This window comes from Oncorhynchus kisutch, linkage group LG15 (genome assembly GCF_002021735.2).
Source record: "Oncorhynchus kisutch isolate 150728-3 linkage group LG15, Okis_V2, whole genome shotgun sequence".
NCBI lineage: Eukaryota > Metazoa > Chordata > Actinopteri > Salmoniformes > Salmonidae > Oncorhynchus > Oncorhynchus kisutch.
Genome location: NC_034188.2, coordinates 36,519,613 through 36,535,739, shown reverse-complemented (window position 1 = coordinate 36,535,739; position 16,127 = coordinate 36,519,613). Strand labels below are relative to the sequence as shown.

Here is a 16,127-nt window from a genome sequence, read left to right as displayed (position 1 = left end):
GTAGTCCCTGCCTGTTTCAGTACCTAATGAATACCTCCCTGGTCCTAGTCAGAATGTCACCATTGTGTACTGTCCCTTCCCCCTCCCCCTCTACTTGTCCAAGGCGGCGCTGGTTAAATAGGTTGGTTTTTAAGTGGCCCTCCAGACCTGGCCTCCGTCTTAAATGGCTGCTTTGTGTCATGGACAGGGGCTTGGCTAAGGGAGGGAAGGGGGAGGCAGCTCCCTGTATTACACAATTCCACCCATTCACCAAAGGTAACTGTTACCTGAACTGTTACCCCTCAACTTGGTCTCGGATGGGGGGAGGGATAGAGAGAGCGAAGGGTGAAGTTTCCGCTTGACATTGATATAAGGACATGCGTTGTGTTTTTCCTCATGGTTAATATTTGTCAATGGGGAAACGTCTATCCTTGAGGGAGGAAAGAGAGAGGGGGGAGAGAGGGAGGGAACAACAAAGTGTCGGTCTTCAAAGACCTCTTTAAAACACTCAGATCTGGTTGCCGTCTCGACAATTGAGCGCCCTGTCCGTCAAATGTGGGTTCCCACGGAAACAATGACTCCCCGGTCTCCCAGCCTCTCCCTTGAAAGAGCTTCAAAGTTTGTCTGATAAGTTCAAGCTATTCTCGTAAATCCATGGTGTGTGTTTGTGTGCATGTTTGCATACTACCAGTCAACCCAGCCAGCCAAACGTTTAGCTGTTTCTCATTCAGCTGCATACCTGTATCATTGTTAAGCAACAGCGTAATTGGTTCAAGGGGTACAGTTTTATCAATCATGTCAGAGACAATACACAACACTTTTCTCCAAAACTCAGAAACCTCAGATCATATGTTTGTATGTGCTAAGTGTATTGAGGTTACATAGGTCACGGTATGGGCTTTGAGCCTTGCTTTGCATGAGATCTTACAAGTGGTGTCCAATACGATCTATGACAAATGAATTAATTGATGGTTTAGCAGACACATAGCAGACACAAAACCTCTGGTCACCGGGTGCCTTTCCAAACTTGTACCCCATGGGACTCAATAGGCACGAGGTGCTGACCGTAGTCTATGATATAGAAAGAATGACGACCCTGCAAATCAAAACAAAGACGAAGTTCCTGAAAACTAACAGTTGAGTTGAATATATCCCCTAGATTATTAACCCCTTTTGCAGACCAGGCTCTAGACTCAAAAGGTTCTGTTTGTGCATTTTGAGACGCCGTATTCAGTATACACTTTCTCAAAATAGTCAAAGTAATCTAAGATAACTCAAGAAATCTGTCTAAATTGATGTTTTTGCCACTGTATTTTTCAATAATTTCAGATTGTTAAAGGCTCTACAAATGGGCTGGTCCGGGATTTGAACCCGGGATCTCTCGCACCCGAAGCGAGAATCATACCCCTAGACCAACGAGCCATTTTATCCAAGACATTTTTTTTGCGGTCGCCAGCAATGACGGTGAGGATTTGGATTGACAGATCGATGGTGCCAGGCCACAGTGAATCACGTGAGTGTTGGTGTTATACTTGTGAGCATAGCTATCTTCCAAGCAGTTGACCAGGTTTCAGTTCAAATACTTTGAATCTGAAAGACTCAGCAGATGAATTACAATCTTCATTAGCTGTAACAGCAAGAAAAAATGTGCATGAAAACAATAGTCTCTCATTGAATGACATCAAAGACGTTATTGAAGAATCCCTACTGCTGACCAATCAACGACGAAGGGGCGTAGCCCATCAAAAAATTGGTGAGCCCAAACAGCCGAAAAAAGTCCAAAACGAACAAAAACGTCACCATATGTCGTCATAATATAGGCACAAACTCTACTGACCTGTTTTGGCTGGGAAGCATGCGGACGCCTTTACCTTATCCCCATAGGTACATACATTACATGACCAAGAGTATGTGGACACCTGCACACCTGCACACAATTCCAAAATCATGGGTATTAATATGGAGTTGGCCCCCCCCTTTGCTGCTATAACAGCCTTCACTCTTCTGGGAAGGTTTTCCATTAGATGTTGGAACATTGCTGCGCGGAATTGATACCATTCAGCCACGAACATGAGTGAGGTCGGGCACTGATGTTCGGCGATTAGCCCTGGCTCGCAGTCGGCCTTCCAATTCATCCCAAAGGTGTTCGATGAGGTCAGGCCAGTCATGTTTTTCCACACGGATCTCGAGAAGGACCTCGCTTTGTGCATGGGGCATTGTCATGCTGAAAAAGGAAAGGGCCTTCCCCAGACTTGCAATAAAGTTGGAAGCACAGAATCATCTAGAATGTTATTGCATGCTGTAGCATTAAGATTTCCCTTCACTGGAATAAAGTGCCTAGCCTGAACCATGAAAAACAGCCCCAGACCATTATTCCTCCACCACCAAACTTTAAAGTTGGCACTGTGCATTCAGGCAGGTAGTATTCTCCTGGCATCTGCCAAACTCAGATTCTTCCTTCTGACTGTCAGATGGTGATACGTGATTCATCACTCCAGAGAAGGCGTTTCCACTGCTCCATTGGGGGCGAGCTTTACACTACTCCAGCCGACGGGCGGCATTGTGATCTTAGGCTTGTGTGCGGCTGCTCGACCATGGAAACCAATTTCATGAAAAGCTCCCGACCAAACAGTTCTTGTGCTGACGTTGCTTCTGAAGGTAGTTTGGAACTCGGTAGTGAGTGTTTCAACCGAGGACAGACGATTCTTACCCACTGCGTGCTTCAGCACTCGCCGGTCTCGTTCTGTGAGCTTGTGTGGCCTACCACTTCGCGGCTGAGACATTGTTGCTCCTAGACGTTTCCACTTCACAATGACCACACTTACAGTTGACCGGGGCAGCTCTAGCAGGGCAGACGTTTGACGAACTGACTTGTTGGAAAGGTGGTATTTTATGACGGTGCCACGTTCAAAGTCACTGAGCTCTTCAGTAAGGCCATTGTCTCTGTGGGTGTGTTCCGGGGCCCCTAACGGACAATTGACAGTAGAACATCTGGATCTTTTGAAATTGTTAAATTGTTTGAATTAAGGAAGTCGTTAGTGAGATTAATAAGTGCAGGGAGGCCAGATGGTGAGAGAAAGGAGGGCCTCTGTAGCGGACAGATGCAAGCCCACCTACAGAGAGAAAATACACACAATTACCTATGTTGACATTGCAGCACAAGCTCACACACACATACAGTACACCATTGTAAATATACACTCATACTCTGAATACATAATCATACTCACTCATGCGTTATATCTGCCACATACACAGCAGCGAAGTTACGACCTTCTGAATGAAGGTACAGTGGTGGTGGTGTTGAAGGAGAGAGCCTGAGCTCTGTTCTGGGTATACCCTTGGTGAACCTGGCACACAGGACAGAGCATGAACCAGTCCTCTGGCCAGCCCACAGAGCCGAGTGGAGGGGAGGGGGGGGGGGGTGTAATAGTGGGGCTGCTGAAGTTCATACACTCACTCTTCTCTTCTATCTCTCTCAATTCAATTTCAATTCAATTTAAGGGCTTTATTGGAACGGGAAACAAGTGATATAAACAAAAACAAAAAATAACAGTAAACATTACACTTCCAAAAGTTCCAAAAGTATAAAGACAATTCAAATGTCACATGTGTGTATATAGTGTTGTAATGATGTGCAAAAAGGGAAAATAAATAAACATACAACCTAGATTTATTTACAATGGTGTTTGTTTTTCACTGGTTGCCCTTTTCTGGTGGCAACAGGTCACAAATCTTGCTACTGTGATGGCACACTTTGGTATTTCACCCAATAGATATGGGAGTTTATCAAAATTGGATTTGATTTTTAGAATTCTTTGTTGGTCTGTGTAATCTGAGGGAAATATTTGTCTCTAATATGGTCATACATTTGGCAGGAGGTTAGGAAGTGCAGCTCAGTTTCCACCTCATTTTGTGGGCAGTGTGCACAGCCTGTCTTCTCTTGAGAGCCAGGTCTGCCTTCGGCGGACTTTCTCAATAGCAAGGCTATGCTCGCTGAGTCTGTACATAGTCAAAGATTTCCTTAATGTATTTTCTGGTGCTCACCTCACTTAGAGGCTTTTACCCGCTAATGATCAAAATCCAGAAAAGAGACATTAAATTCTACAACCACCTAAAGGCAAGCAATTCCCAAATATTCCATAACAAAGCCATCACCTACATAGAAATAAACCTGGAGAACATTCCCCTAAGAAAGCTGGTCCTGGGGCTCTGTTCATAAACAGACCCCACAGAGCCCCAGGACAGCAACACAATTAGACCCAACCAAATCATGAGAAAACAAAAACATAATTACTTGACACATTGGAAAGATTTGACCAAAAAACAGAGCATACTAGAATGCTATTTGGCCCAAAACAGAGAGGACACAGTGGCAGAATACCTGACAACTGTGACTGACTCAAAATTAAGGAAATCTTTGACTATGTACAGACTCAGCGAGCAAAGCCTTGCTATTGAGAAAGTCCGCTGAAGGCAGACCTGGCTCCCAAGAGAAGACAGGCTATGTGCACACTGCCCACAAAATGAGGTGGAAACTGAGCTGCACTTCCTAACCTCCTGCCAAATGTGCAGTCGTGGGACCTGGGTGTGTTCAGTGGTGGGGGGAGTGATTGTCCTCGTCTGCAGGAGAGTTAGAAGAGATTTACAGAGAGAACGTTTCCTGCTGTGCTCTCTCTTTGATCCCATAAAAGTTCTGCTGGAACTGTATGAGGATGCCCTGCACCATTACTGTCCCAGACCTGTAGAGGTTGACAGAGGTTGCTTCAATTTCCTCAACGTCTAGTATTCTAAGTTTCCACCAAGGGCCAATACCCTCTCTCTTGACATAGGTCTAGTGTCCTCTTATAGCACTGTGCCATGCCAGGGGATGGTCTGTGTGGAAAAATAAGTTGCTTACATTCCTCTCTTTGTAGCAGTCCGCAAATAGTGTCTCTGGATTGTCCTCAAGGAGCTTTTTTTGTAGTTACTCCATGCGGTGTTATTTTAAATATCCATGGGGTACTGTATTCTACTAACCTCTACATTTGGGTTGGGGGGGGGGGGGGTTGTAGAACTCTCTTGGCATTGTTAAGCTCAAGAGTTTTCACACCTCACACTTAAGTGCTTATTGATCATGTCAGTTTCCTTCCTAGCAGCTTGGTGCTTTGTAGACTTATTTATTAAGCTTTATATAACAAAATTCCCTAGAGATTGTCTTTTACGTTTAGCCTTCGGTGTTGTTGCAGATGGTATTTCCAGGTTTCGCTGTGTTTCTTCTGTAGGTTTTAGTTTGTTAGAAGTTTTTTTTGATAGTCTTTGTTAGTAATAGTCCATTCAGGTAATTTTGTCTGAAATCAAGGTTTTAGGTTTGGAATTGTGATTTGGATTGAATGTTTTGATGTTGAGGTTAGTATCCTGTATAAGTCCAACTCTAATTCTATATTTTTTCAGGAGAACTCAGGGGCCCATGCTCTCGCCCCTCTGCCTCTTGAAAGCAGAGGCTTTCAAACCCTCGTCATGATAAATGGTGTACTATCGACACCTGCCTCTCTCACACTGTCCTGTGTCAGCAGCATGATATATGTGTGCGAACAACTCCCCAGGTCCTCTGCAGTAGTTATATCTTTATGGGAATTTGCTCTTACAGGCTTTGAGTAGAGGGAGGGATGGGGGGGGGGTGAAATGTCCACTCTGGCCACCGCAGCACTCTGGGTTCAATCTGCATCGACCGTCTAGCGTCTGTGGTCATCCGCGGTCCCCGGCAGGGTCAAGTGGTTCTGAGCTCTGACAAAACCACAAGATGTGAACCCTGACCCCATCATCAGCCCCCCCCCTCCCCCTCCCCCCAGACTGCCATCACCGCCGCTGTCCGTCAGCGTTTTTTTCTCTTGCTCTTTGTCATACATTGTTTTTCTGTATCTGTCTCTCACTTGCTTGTTTTCTCTCTCTATCACTCAATTGCTGTTTCTCGCTCTGCTTCTCACTCACTCATTTTCAAATCAAATCAAACTTTATTTGCCACATGCGCCGAATACAAAAAGTGTAGACCATACCGTAAAATGCTTACTTACAGGCCCTTAACCAACAGTGCAGTTCAAGAAGAGTTAAGAAGATATTTACCAAATAGACTAAAGTAAAAAGTAACAACATAACAATAACGAGGCTATATACAGGGGGTACCGGTACCGAGTCAGTGTGCAGGGGTACAGGTTAGAGGTCATTTGTACATGTAGGTAGGGGTGAAGTGAAACTGCATAGATAATAAACAGCGAGTAGCAGTAGTGTACAAAACAAATGGAGGGGGGGTCCCAGACTTGGTGCTCCAGTACCGCTTGCCGTGCGGTAGCAGAGAAAACAATCTATGATTTGGGGGACTGGAGTCTCTGACAATTTTATGGGCTTTCCTCTGACATAATAGGTCCTGGATTGCAGGAAGCTTGGCCCCAGTGATGTCCTGGGCCGTACGCACTACCCTCTGTAGCGCCTTACGGTCACATGCCGAGTAGTTGCCGTACAAGACGGTGATGCAACCGGTCAGGATGCTCTTGATGGTGCAGCTATATAACTTTTTGAGGATCTGGGAACCCACGCCAAATCTTTTCAGTCTCCTGAGGGGGAAAAGGTTTTGTGATGCCCTCTTCACAACTGACTTGGTGTGTTTGGACTAGAGGCTGACCGACTATGATTTTTCAACGCCGATACCGATTATTGGAGGACCAAAAAAAGGAGATACCGATTAATCTGCAATTTTTTTTTTGTTGTAATAATGACAATTACAACAATACTGAATGAACACTTATTTTAACTTAATATAATACATCAATAAAAATCAATTTAGCCTCAAATAAATACAGAAACATGTTCAATTTGGTTTAAATAATGCAAAAACAAAGTGTTGGAGAAGAAAGTAAAAGTGCAATATGTACCGTGTAAAAAAGCTAACATTTTAAGTTCCTTGCTCAGAACATGAGAACATATGAAAGCTGGTGGTTCCTTTTAACATGAGTCTTCAATATTCCAAGGTAAGAAGTTTTAGGTTGTAGTTAATATAGTATTTATAGGACTATTTCTCTTTATACCATTTGTATTCCATGTACCTTTGACTATTGGATGTTCTTATAGGCACTATAGTATTGCCAGTGTAACAGTATAGCTTCCGTTCCTCTCCTCGCTCCTACCTGGGCTCGAACCAGGAATACATCGACAACAGCCACCCTCTAAGCAGCGTTACCCATGCAGAGCAAGGGGAACAACTACTCCAAGTCTCAGAGCTAGTGACGTTTGAAACGCTATTAGCGCGCACCCCGCTAACTAGCTAGCCATTTCACATCGGTTACACCAGCCTAATCTCGGGAGTTGATAGGCTTGAAGTCATAAACAGCGCAATGCTTGACGCACAGTGAAGGGCTGCTGGCAAAACGCACTAAAGTGCTTTTTGAATGAATGCTTACGAGCCTGCTGCTGCCTACCATCGCTCAGTCAGACTGCTCTATAAAATCATAGACTTAGTTATAACATAATAACACACAGAAATACGAGCCTTAGGTCATTAATATGGTCAAATCTGGAAACTATCATTTCGAAAACAAAACGTTTATTAGTATCACCATATACCCTGACTCTGCGTGCAATGAACGCAAGCGAAGTGACACAATTTCACCTGGTTAATATTGCCTGCTAACCTGGATTTCTTTTAGCTAAATATGCCGGTTTAAAAATGAAATACTTCTGTGTATTGATTTTAAGAAAGGCATTGATGTTTATGGTTAGATACACGCTGGAGCAACGACAGTCCTTTTTCCTCGAAGCGCACCGCATCGATTATATGCAATGCAGGACACGCTAGATAAACTAGTAATATCATCAACCATGTGTAGTTAACTAGTGATTATGATTGATTGATTGATTGTTTTTTATAAAATAAGTTTAATGCTAGCTAGTAACTTACCTTGGCTTCTTACTGCATTCGCGTAACAGGTAGGCACCTCGTGGAGTGCAAAGAGAGGCAGGTGGTTAGAGCGTTGGACTAATGTTAGTTAACTGTAAGGTTGCGAGATTGAATCCCCGAGCTGACAAGGTAAAAATCTGTCGTTCTGCCCCTGAACAAGGCAGTTACCCACTGTTCCTAGGTCGTTATTGAAAATAAGAACGTGTTCTTAACTGACTTGCCTAGTTTAAATAAAGGTGTACATTTTTTGTCCTTAATTAATCGGCCATTCCGATTAATCGGGCGACCTCTAGTTTGGACCATGATAGATCTTTGTTGATGTGGACACCAAGGAACTTGAAACTCTTGGCCCTCTCCACTACAGCCCTGTTGATGTTAATGGGGGCCTGTTCGCCCCGCCTTTTCCTGTAGTCCATGATCAGCTCCTTTTTCTTGCTCATATTGAAGGAGAGGTTGTTGTCCTGGCACCACACTGCCAGTTCTGACTTCCTCTCTATAGGATGTCTCATCGTTGTTGGTGATTTAAGCCTACCACTGTTGTATTGTCAGCAAACTTAATGATGGTGTTGGAATCGTGTTTGGCCATGCAGTCGTGGGTCAATAGGGAGTACAGGAGGGGACTAAGTCCACACCCCTGAGGGGCCCCAGTGTTGAGGATCAGCATGGCAGATGTATTGTTGCCTACCCTTACCACCTGAGTGCGCCCTGTAAGGAAGTCCAGGTTCCAGTTGCAGGGGGAGGTGTTTAGTCCCAGGGTCCTTAGCTTATTGATGAGCTTCGTGGGCACTATGGTGTTGAACGCTGAGCTGTAGTCAATGGACAGAATTCTCACATAGGTGTTCCTTTTGTCCAGGTGGGAAAGGGCAGTGTGGAGTGCGATTGAGATTGCATCATCTGTTGGGGCGGTATGTGAATTGGTGTGGGTCTTGGGTATCCGGCAGGATGCTGTTGATGTGAGAGATGACCAGCCTTTCAAAGCACTTCATGGCTACCGACGTGAATTCTACAGGGCAGCAATCATTTAGGCAGGTTACCTTTGCTTCCCTGGGCACAGGGAATGTGGTGGTCTGCTTAAAACATGTAGGTATTACAGACTCGGTCAGGGAGAGGTTGAAAATGTCAGTGAAGACACTTGCCAGTTGGTCTAGTCATGCTTTGAGTACATGTCCTGGTAATCCATCTGGCCCTGTGGCTTTGTGAATGTTGACCTGTTTAACGGTCTTGCTCACATTGTTTACCGAGAGCGATATCACAAAGTCATCCAGAACAGCTGGTGCTCTCGTGCATGCTTCAGTGTTGCTTGCCTCAAAGTGAGCATAAAAAGCATTTAGCTCGTCTGGTAGGCTCACGTCACTGGGCAGCTTGCGTCTGGGTTTCCCTTTGTAGTCCGTAATAGTTTTCAAGCTCTGCCACATCTGACGAGCATCAGAGCACGGTGTAGTAGGATTCAATCTTAATCCTGTATTGACAGATGGTTCGTCTGAGGGCATAGCAGGATTTTTTTATGGGTGTCCGGATTAGTGTCCCGCTCCTTGAAAGCGGCAGCTCTAGTCTTTAGCTTGATGCGGATGTTGCCTGTAATCCATGGGTTCTGGTTGGGATATGTTCCAGTTGCACTGTGGGTACGACTTCGTGGATGCACTTATTGATGAAGCCGGTGACTGAGGTGGTATTCTCCTCAATGCCATTGGATGAATCCCGGAAAATATTGCTGTCTGTGTTAGCAAAACAGTCCTGTAGCGTAGCATCCGTATCATCTGACCACTAGTTTTTGCTTGTAAGCAGGAATCAGGAGGTTAGAATTACGGTCAAATTTGCCAAATGAAGGGCGGGGGAGAGCTTTGTATGCATCTCTGTGTGTGGAGTAAAGGGGGTCTTGAGTTTTTTTCTTCTTCTTCTATGGTTGCACATGTGACATGCTGGTAAAACTGATTTAAGTTTGCCTGTATTAAAGTCCCCGGCGACTAGGAGCGCCGCTTCTGAGAGAGCATTTTCTTGTTTGCTTATGGCCTTATTGAGTTGGTTGAGTGCGGTCTTAGTGCCAGTATCGGTCTGTGGTGGTATATAGATGGCTACGAATAATATAGATGAGAACTGTCTTTGTAGATAGTGTGATCTACAGCTTATCATAAGGTACTCTACCTCAGGCGAGCAATACCTCGAGACTTCTTTAATATGAGACATCACGCACCAGCTGTTATTGACAAAAAGACAAACAACCCTACCAATCGTCTTACCAGACGTAGCTTTACTGTTCTGCCGGTGCATTGAAAATCCCTCCAGCTCTATATTATCCGTGTCGTCATTCAGCCACAACTCCGTGAAACAACATAAGATTTTACAGTTCTTAATGTCCCGTTGGTAGGATAATCGTAGGCCATACATTTTATTTTCCAATGATTGCATGTTAGCAAGTAGAATTGATGGCAGTGGGAGTTTACTCGCTCGCCTACGGATTCTCAGAAGGCAGCCTGATCTGTGTCCTCTTTTCCTCCGTCTTTTCTTTACGCAAATGACTGGGATCTAGGCATTTCCCGGGAGAGCAGTATATCGTTCTTGTCGGACTCGTTAAAGGAAAAAGCTTCTTCCAGTTCGTGGTGAGTTATCCCAGTTCTGATGTTCAGAAGTTATTTTCGGTCATAAGAGATGGTAGCAGGAACCTTATGTACAAAACAAGTACAAAAATAAGTTACAAACAATGCAAAAAATCAAACAAAATAGTACAGTTGGTTACTGGCATGTAAAACGTCAGCCATCCTCTTCGGCGCCATCTTCTGTCTGTCTTTGTGGGTTATGCCTTCTCTCCCACTTCTTGATTCTCCCTTCCTCTGTCTCACTTGCTCATTCTCTTGCTCTCTCTCTCTCAATTGTTTTCTGTCTCTCACTCTCTTTTACTGTGGCCGCCTCTTGCCGTTTGCTCTTTCTCTGTCACCATTTCTCTTATTTTCACATCTCCCTCTTGGTTCCCTAAGCATTCTCCCTCTCCTGTCTGTTCTCCCTTGTCTGTCTTCACTTCACTTCACTTTTTCTTCTATTTTCATCTACTGCAGTGGTATTCAAACTTTTTCAGCAGGGACCCCATTTTTATTCTGCCCAGATTTCTGAAAGAGAGTGGTTCTCTTATTGTTTTTTCATTTTGTAGTGTTGAACCTTGCCTTATCCTGTCCTCCACATTGTGCAGTAGCTGACAGCAGGTAATTTTCCTTTAGTGGAGAGGTTGATGTGGAACTCACACGGCGTTTAGCAACATTAAATCAGATTTTGTTTTGTTTTACAGTTTCTGACAAGCGAGGCACTTAGATATGGTCATTTACAAGTGTTCATAAATTCATAGAATGTTTGGGAATGACGTATAGTACGGCATTTGTGAAAATTCGATAGCAATATAGAGTGGGAAAGCGGCCGTGCGTTTGTACAACTAATAGACACCGCAGTAAATAAAACTTAATAAAAACATCTGTCTGGACCAGGACCGGAGTCTACGCAGACCTGTGCGCCATGGCCAATCGGAGCCTAAGTAGACCTATATGCAAACAAGTCATTTGCCACACGGGCCTGCCATCATTCACTTTGAACTGGACTGTGTGTATACAGGCAGTAGTGCGACTTTAGATCATTAGAATGCATTCGCCAAAATACACCTGAGTGTTCTCTGCAAATATCTAAATCCCACAGGAGTCCTCTTATGTTTGGGCACTTCACAATCCTATTGATCAAACAACCATGAAAAGGGTAGGCTCTCTCTCCCTCAGTTGCCTATGCACATTAACAATAACAAGATCAACAACTAATGCTAGCCAGAGCGAGATGAGACTAAATCTAACAAGGGAACATTGGATAAATTCTCTCAAACTTTTTCAAGCTAGTAGGCTCTTAAAATTGCATTGAAACAATGGGGAATAGTAGCCTGCTTGTCCTTCTGCAGCTTGCCTGCCAAAGCAATGCTTGTCACAACCCCATTTTGACAACTGAATGGGACCTTGCCTGCCTGCCCATTTCATTGATGCCAAATGCATTTGATTGACAACTAAGAGAGATGCTAACTATTGATAAGTCGTTCAAGTTCAGCATAGCTAACTAGCAAAGCGATTCACATTTCTTGCTAGCTGACAAAATGACACATGCATCTCTCTAGTTGTAGCCACCCAAAAACAATGAGGGGGAAATGTTGGTCACTCACCCACTCCTCCAATGACATGACATCCTCCTAGTTAGTTAGCTAAATAAATAGATAGCTGCATAAATAGATATGCTAGCCCATGGGGTGTCAAACTCAATCAGCACATGGGCCATATTGAAAAAACACAACACATTTGTGGGCATGACAAAAAAAATTGCAAATGTGACCCAAACTGGCCAATGTTTTATTAGAAAAAAATATGGTCCTTTATAACGTCCACTTCTGTACATAAGATGCTGTATGTAGCATTTTAACATATTAAAACTAAAGAAGATATACATCATATTATACCAGCCTTTGCTGCTATGCTTGCAGATGTGCATAAAATGCTGCGACCCGAATCAAAAAGTATTTAATAACTCCAATTTGTATTTATTTATTTCACCTTTATTTGACCAGGTAGGCTAGTTGAGAACAAGTTCTCATTTGCAACTGCGACCTGGCCAAGATAAAGCATAGCAGTGTGAACAGACAACAACACAGAGTTACACATGGGGTAAACAATAAACAAGTCAGTAACATAGTAGCTATAGGTTTGTTGTAAAATGTTAGTTTTTTTAAATTGCACTGCATGAATCACCGGTGTGGTTGAATGCAGCATTGCTGTATAGTGCACCCAAAATGTATTGTAGTTGAGTAGCCAGCCTCGGCTAATGCTCAGATGTTTCTGCAATAGGCCTACATGTTTCTCCTTTGCACAATGTTTTGTTGCAGGGTTCGTTTTTTGGTTATTAATTGACAAGCTTTTAAAACCAAAGCCAGACTGCAACATTTTAGTAGCCTAGCTAGGAATGTGGCATGTGTCTGTACACTTTCCCTCTGCTGCGCACTGTATACTGTACGGACACAAGAAAGCAGCAGAATAGAAGTTGAATTGACCTATGCGAGTGCATCAGGCTGTAATTTCATGAAGTAGATTACTCAACTGTTGACTCATTTATACTTGCTTGTGTGTCCTATTCGGCCTGCGGGCCTTGTTTGGCACATGTACACTAGTCTATTAGTCACGTTATGAATGACTTGTGATCATTGCCCTTGCTAGTTTGATTGTATTGACATTTCCAGCCTTAGTTACAGCTGTCAGTTTCTGTTCAAAATATTGAGTAATTGAAACTGAAACCGTGCATCCCGAAAGGGTGGAGGCAGCAAACAATGTACCAGGCCAGCTGTAATTTACAACCTGATGGCAATATCTTTTGGACTACCAAGAAATGTATTGGTGAATTATATTATTCATGCATTGTACTGCACCCATCTAGTCTGCTAACAAGGCATTCCTGTACGTCATGGAATTTTGAGTCAAATATAACCTAATTTTAAAACCTCTTATAAAGTTGGTTTTGAAGCAGAAACTGGGAATGTAATATTTTTGACTGATATTATGATTGTCTGTTTTATCTGCAAAGTAGTTAAAACGCTGTCAGTTTCACTTGCAGTTGAATTCACTGATGCCAGCGCATCAGGTTGTAATTTCATAAAGCAGATGACTCAAACTGTTCACTCATTTATACTCGCTTGTGTCCTATTGTCTTTTAGTAATTTATACCCGCATGTAAATCTTTTATCTTATAACTTTTTGACAACCAAGAATACATTTTCTGTAGGCTTCAGCAATGACCCACTGGGATCGAAATTTAACATTGAGATTTAGCCTAAAACAGGTTTAAACTCTCGGTCCTGGAGAAGATTGAGTCAGTGCCATTAGTGATGATACGATACAGCGCATTGGCTGGCTATGGTGTGGATCTGGGAGGAGTGGCGTGTGTATGTGTCAATGCACTGCCGTTTGGGCGTGCAGCATGTTGGCAGTGCTTGCTGTGACTTGTAGTGAGGCGCATCGCGGGGGGCGTGGTTGCGGGACAAAATGATTTGACAACCCAAATCATTGCATGGGCTCAGATAGAAATGTGTCATTGGCTGGATTCGTGTTTTACACGTGCGCTAACCTATTAGCCACGCTATGGTTGACTTGTGATCATTGCCCTTGCTAGTTTGATTGTATTAACATTCCCAGCATTCGTTACAGTCGTCCGTTTTTGTTCAAAATATTGAGTCGTTGAAACTGAAACCGTGCATCCCGAAAGGGTGGAGGCAGCAAATGATGTACCAGGCCAGCTGTGACTTACAACCTGATGGCAATATTTTTTGGACTACCAAGAAATGTATTGGTGAATTACACTACATGGCCAAAGGTATGTGGACACCTGCTCATTGATTGTCTCATTCCAAAATCATGGGCGTTTAAATGGAGTTGGTCCCCCCTTTGCTGCTATTTATTTTATTTTATTTAACCCTTATTTTAACTAGGCAAGTCAGTTAAGAACAAATTGTTATTTACAATGACAGCCTAGGAACAGTGGGTTAACTGCCTTGTTCAGGGGCAGAACAACAACATTTTTACCTTGTCAGCTCAGGGATTCGAACTAGAAACCTTTCGGTTACTGGCCCAACGCTAACCATTAGGCTACCTGCCACCCCTATTAACAGCCTCCACTCTTCTGGGAAGGCTTTCCACTAGATGTTGGAACATTGCGGCGGGGACTTGCTTCCATTCAGCTTCAAGAGCATTAGTGAGGGAAACCATTTCTGTATGGACCTCACTTTGCTCACGGAGGCATTGTCATGATGAAACAGGAAAGGGCCTTCCCCAAACTGTTGCCACAATGTTGGAAGCACAGAATTGTCTAGAATGTCATTGTATGCTGTAGCATTAAGGTTTCCCTTCACTGGAATAAGGGGCCTAGCCCGAACCATGAAAAACAGCCCCAGACCATTATTCCTCCTCCACCAAACTTTACAGTTGGTACTGTGCATTCGGGCAGGTAGCGTTCTCCTGGCATCTGCCAATCCCAGATTCATCTGTCGGACTGCCAGATGGTGAAGCATGATTCATTCATCACTCCAAAGAACGTGTTTCCACTGCTCCAGAGTCCAATGGCGGCAAGCTTTATAACACTCCAGCTGACACTTGGCATTGTGCATGGTGATCTTGTGTGTAGCTGCTCGGCATTGAAAACCCATTTCATGAAGCTCCTGTTTAACAGTTCTTGTCTTGCTTCCAGAGACAGTTTGGAACTCGGTAGTAAGTGTTGCACCGAGGACAGATGATTTTTACGCGCTACGTGCTTCAGCTCTTGATGGTCCCGTTCTGGGAGCTTGTTTGTCCTACCGCTTTCGGGCTGAGCCGTTGTTGCTCCTAGGCATTTCCACTTCACAATAACAGCACTTACAGTTGAACGGGGCAGCTCTAGCAGCAATATGATGAACTGACTTGTTGGAAAGATGACATCCTAAGACGGTGCCACGTTGAAAGTCAATGAGTACGTTTGTCTATGGAGATTGCATGTGCTCGATTCTATACACCAGTCAGCAATGGGTGTGGCTGAAATAGCCAAATCCACTAATTTGAAGGGGTGACCACATACAGTGGGGCAAAAAAGTATTTAGTCAGCCACCAATTGTGCAAGTTCTCCCACTTAAAAATATGAGAGAGGCCTGTAATTTTCATCATAGGTACACTTCAACTATGACAGACAAAAATGAGAAAAACAAATCCAGAAAATCACATTGTAGTATTTCATGAATTTATTGGCAAATTATGGTGGAAAATAAGTATTTGGTCAATAACACAAGTTAATCTCAATACTTTGTTTATATACCCTTTGTTGGCAATGACAGAGGTCAAACGTTTTCTGTAAGTCTTCACAAGGTTTTCACACACTGTTGCTGGTATTTTGGCCCATTCCTCCATGCAGATCTCCTCTAGAGCAGTGATGTTTTGGGGCTGTTGCTGGGCAACACAGACTTTCAACTCCCTCCAAAGATTTTCTATGGGGTTGAGATCTGGAGACTGGCTAGGCCACTCCAGGACCTTGAAATGCTTCTTACGAAGCCACTCTTTCATTGCCCGGGCGGTGTGTTTGGGATCATTGTCATGCTGAAAGACCCAGCCACGTTTCATCTTCAATGCCATTGCTGATGGAAGGAGGTTTTCACTCAAAATCTCACGATACATGGCCCCATTCATTATTTCCTTTA

General features: G+C 43.7%; 1 protein-coding gene and 1 non-coding gene across 2 annotated transcripts in view; one reads left to right on the top strand and one right to left on the bottom strand.

Annotated features, from left to right (window-relative positions):
• Positions 1–16,127, top strand: part of LOC109905263 (alpha-1,3-mannosyl-glycoprotein 4-beta-N-acetylglucosaminyltransferase B) — a 222,983-nt gene that overhangs the window by 43,905 nt on the left and 162,951 nt on the right. The gene's annotated exons all lie outside the window — the stretch shown is intronic.
• Positions 1,330–1,401, bottom strand: trnap-cgg (transfer RNA proline (anticodon CGG)). The gene has a single exon. It is a non-coding gene; the product is annotated as a tRNA-Pro (tRNA).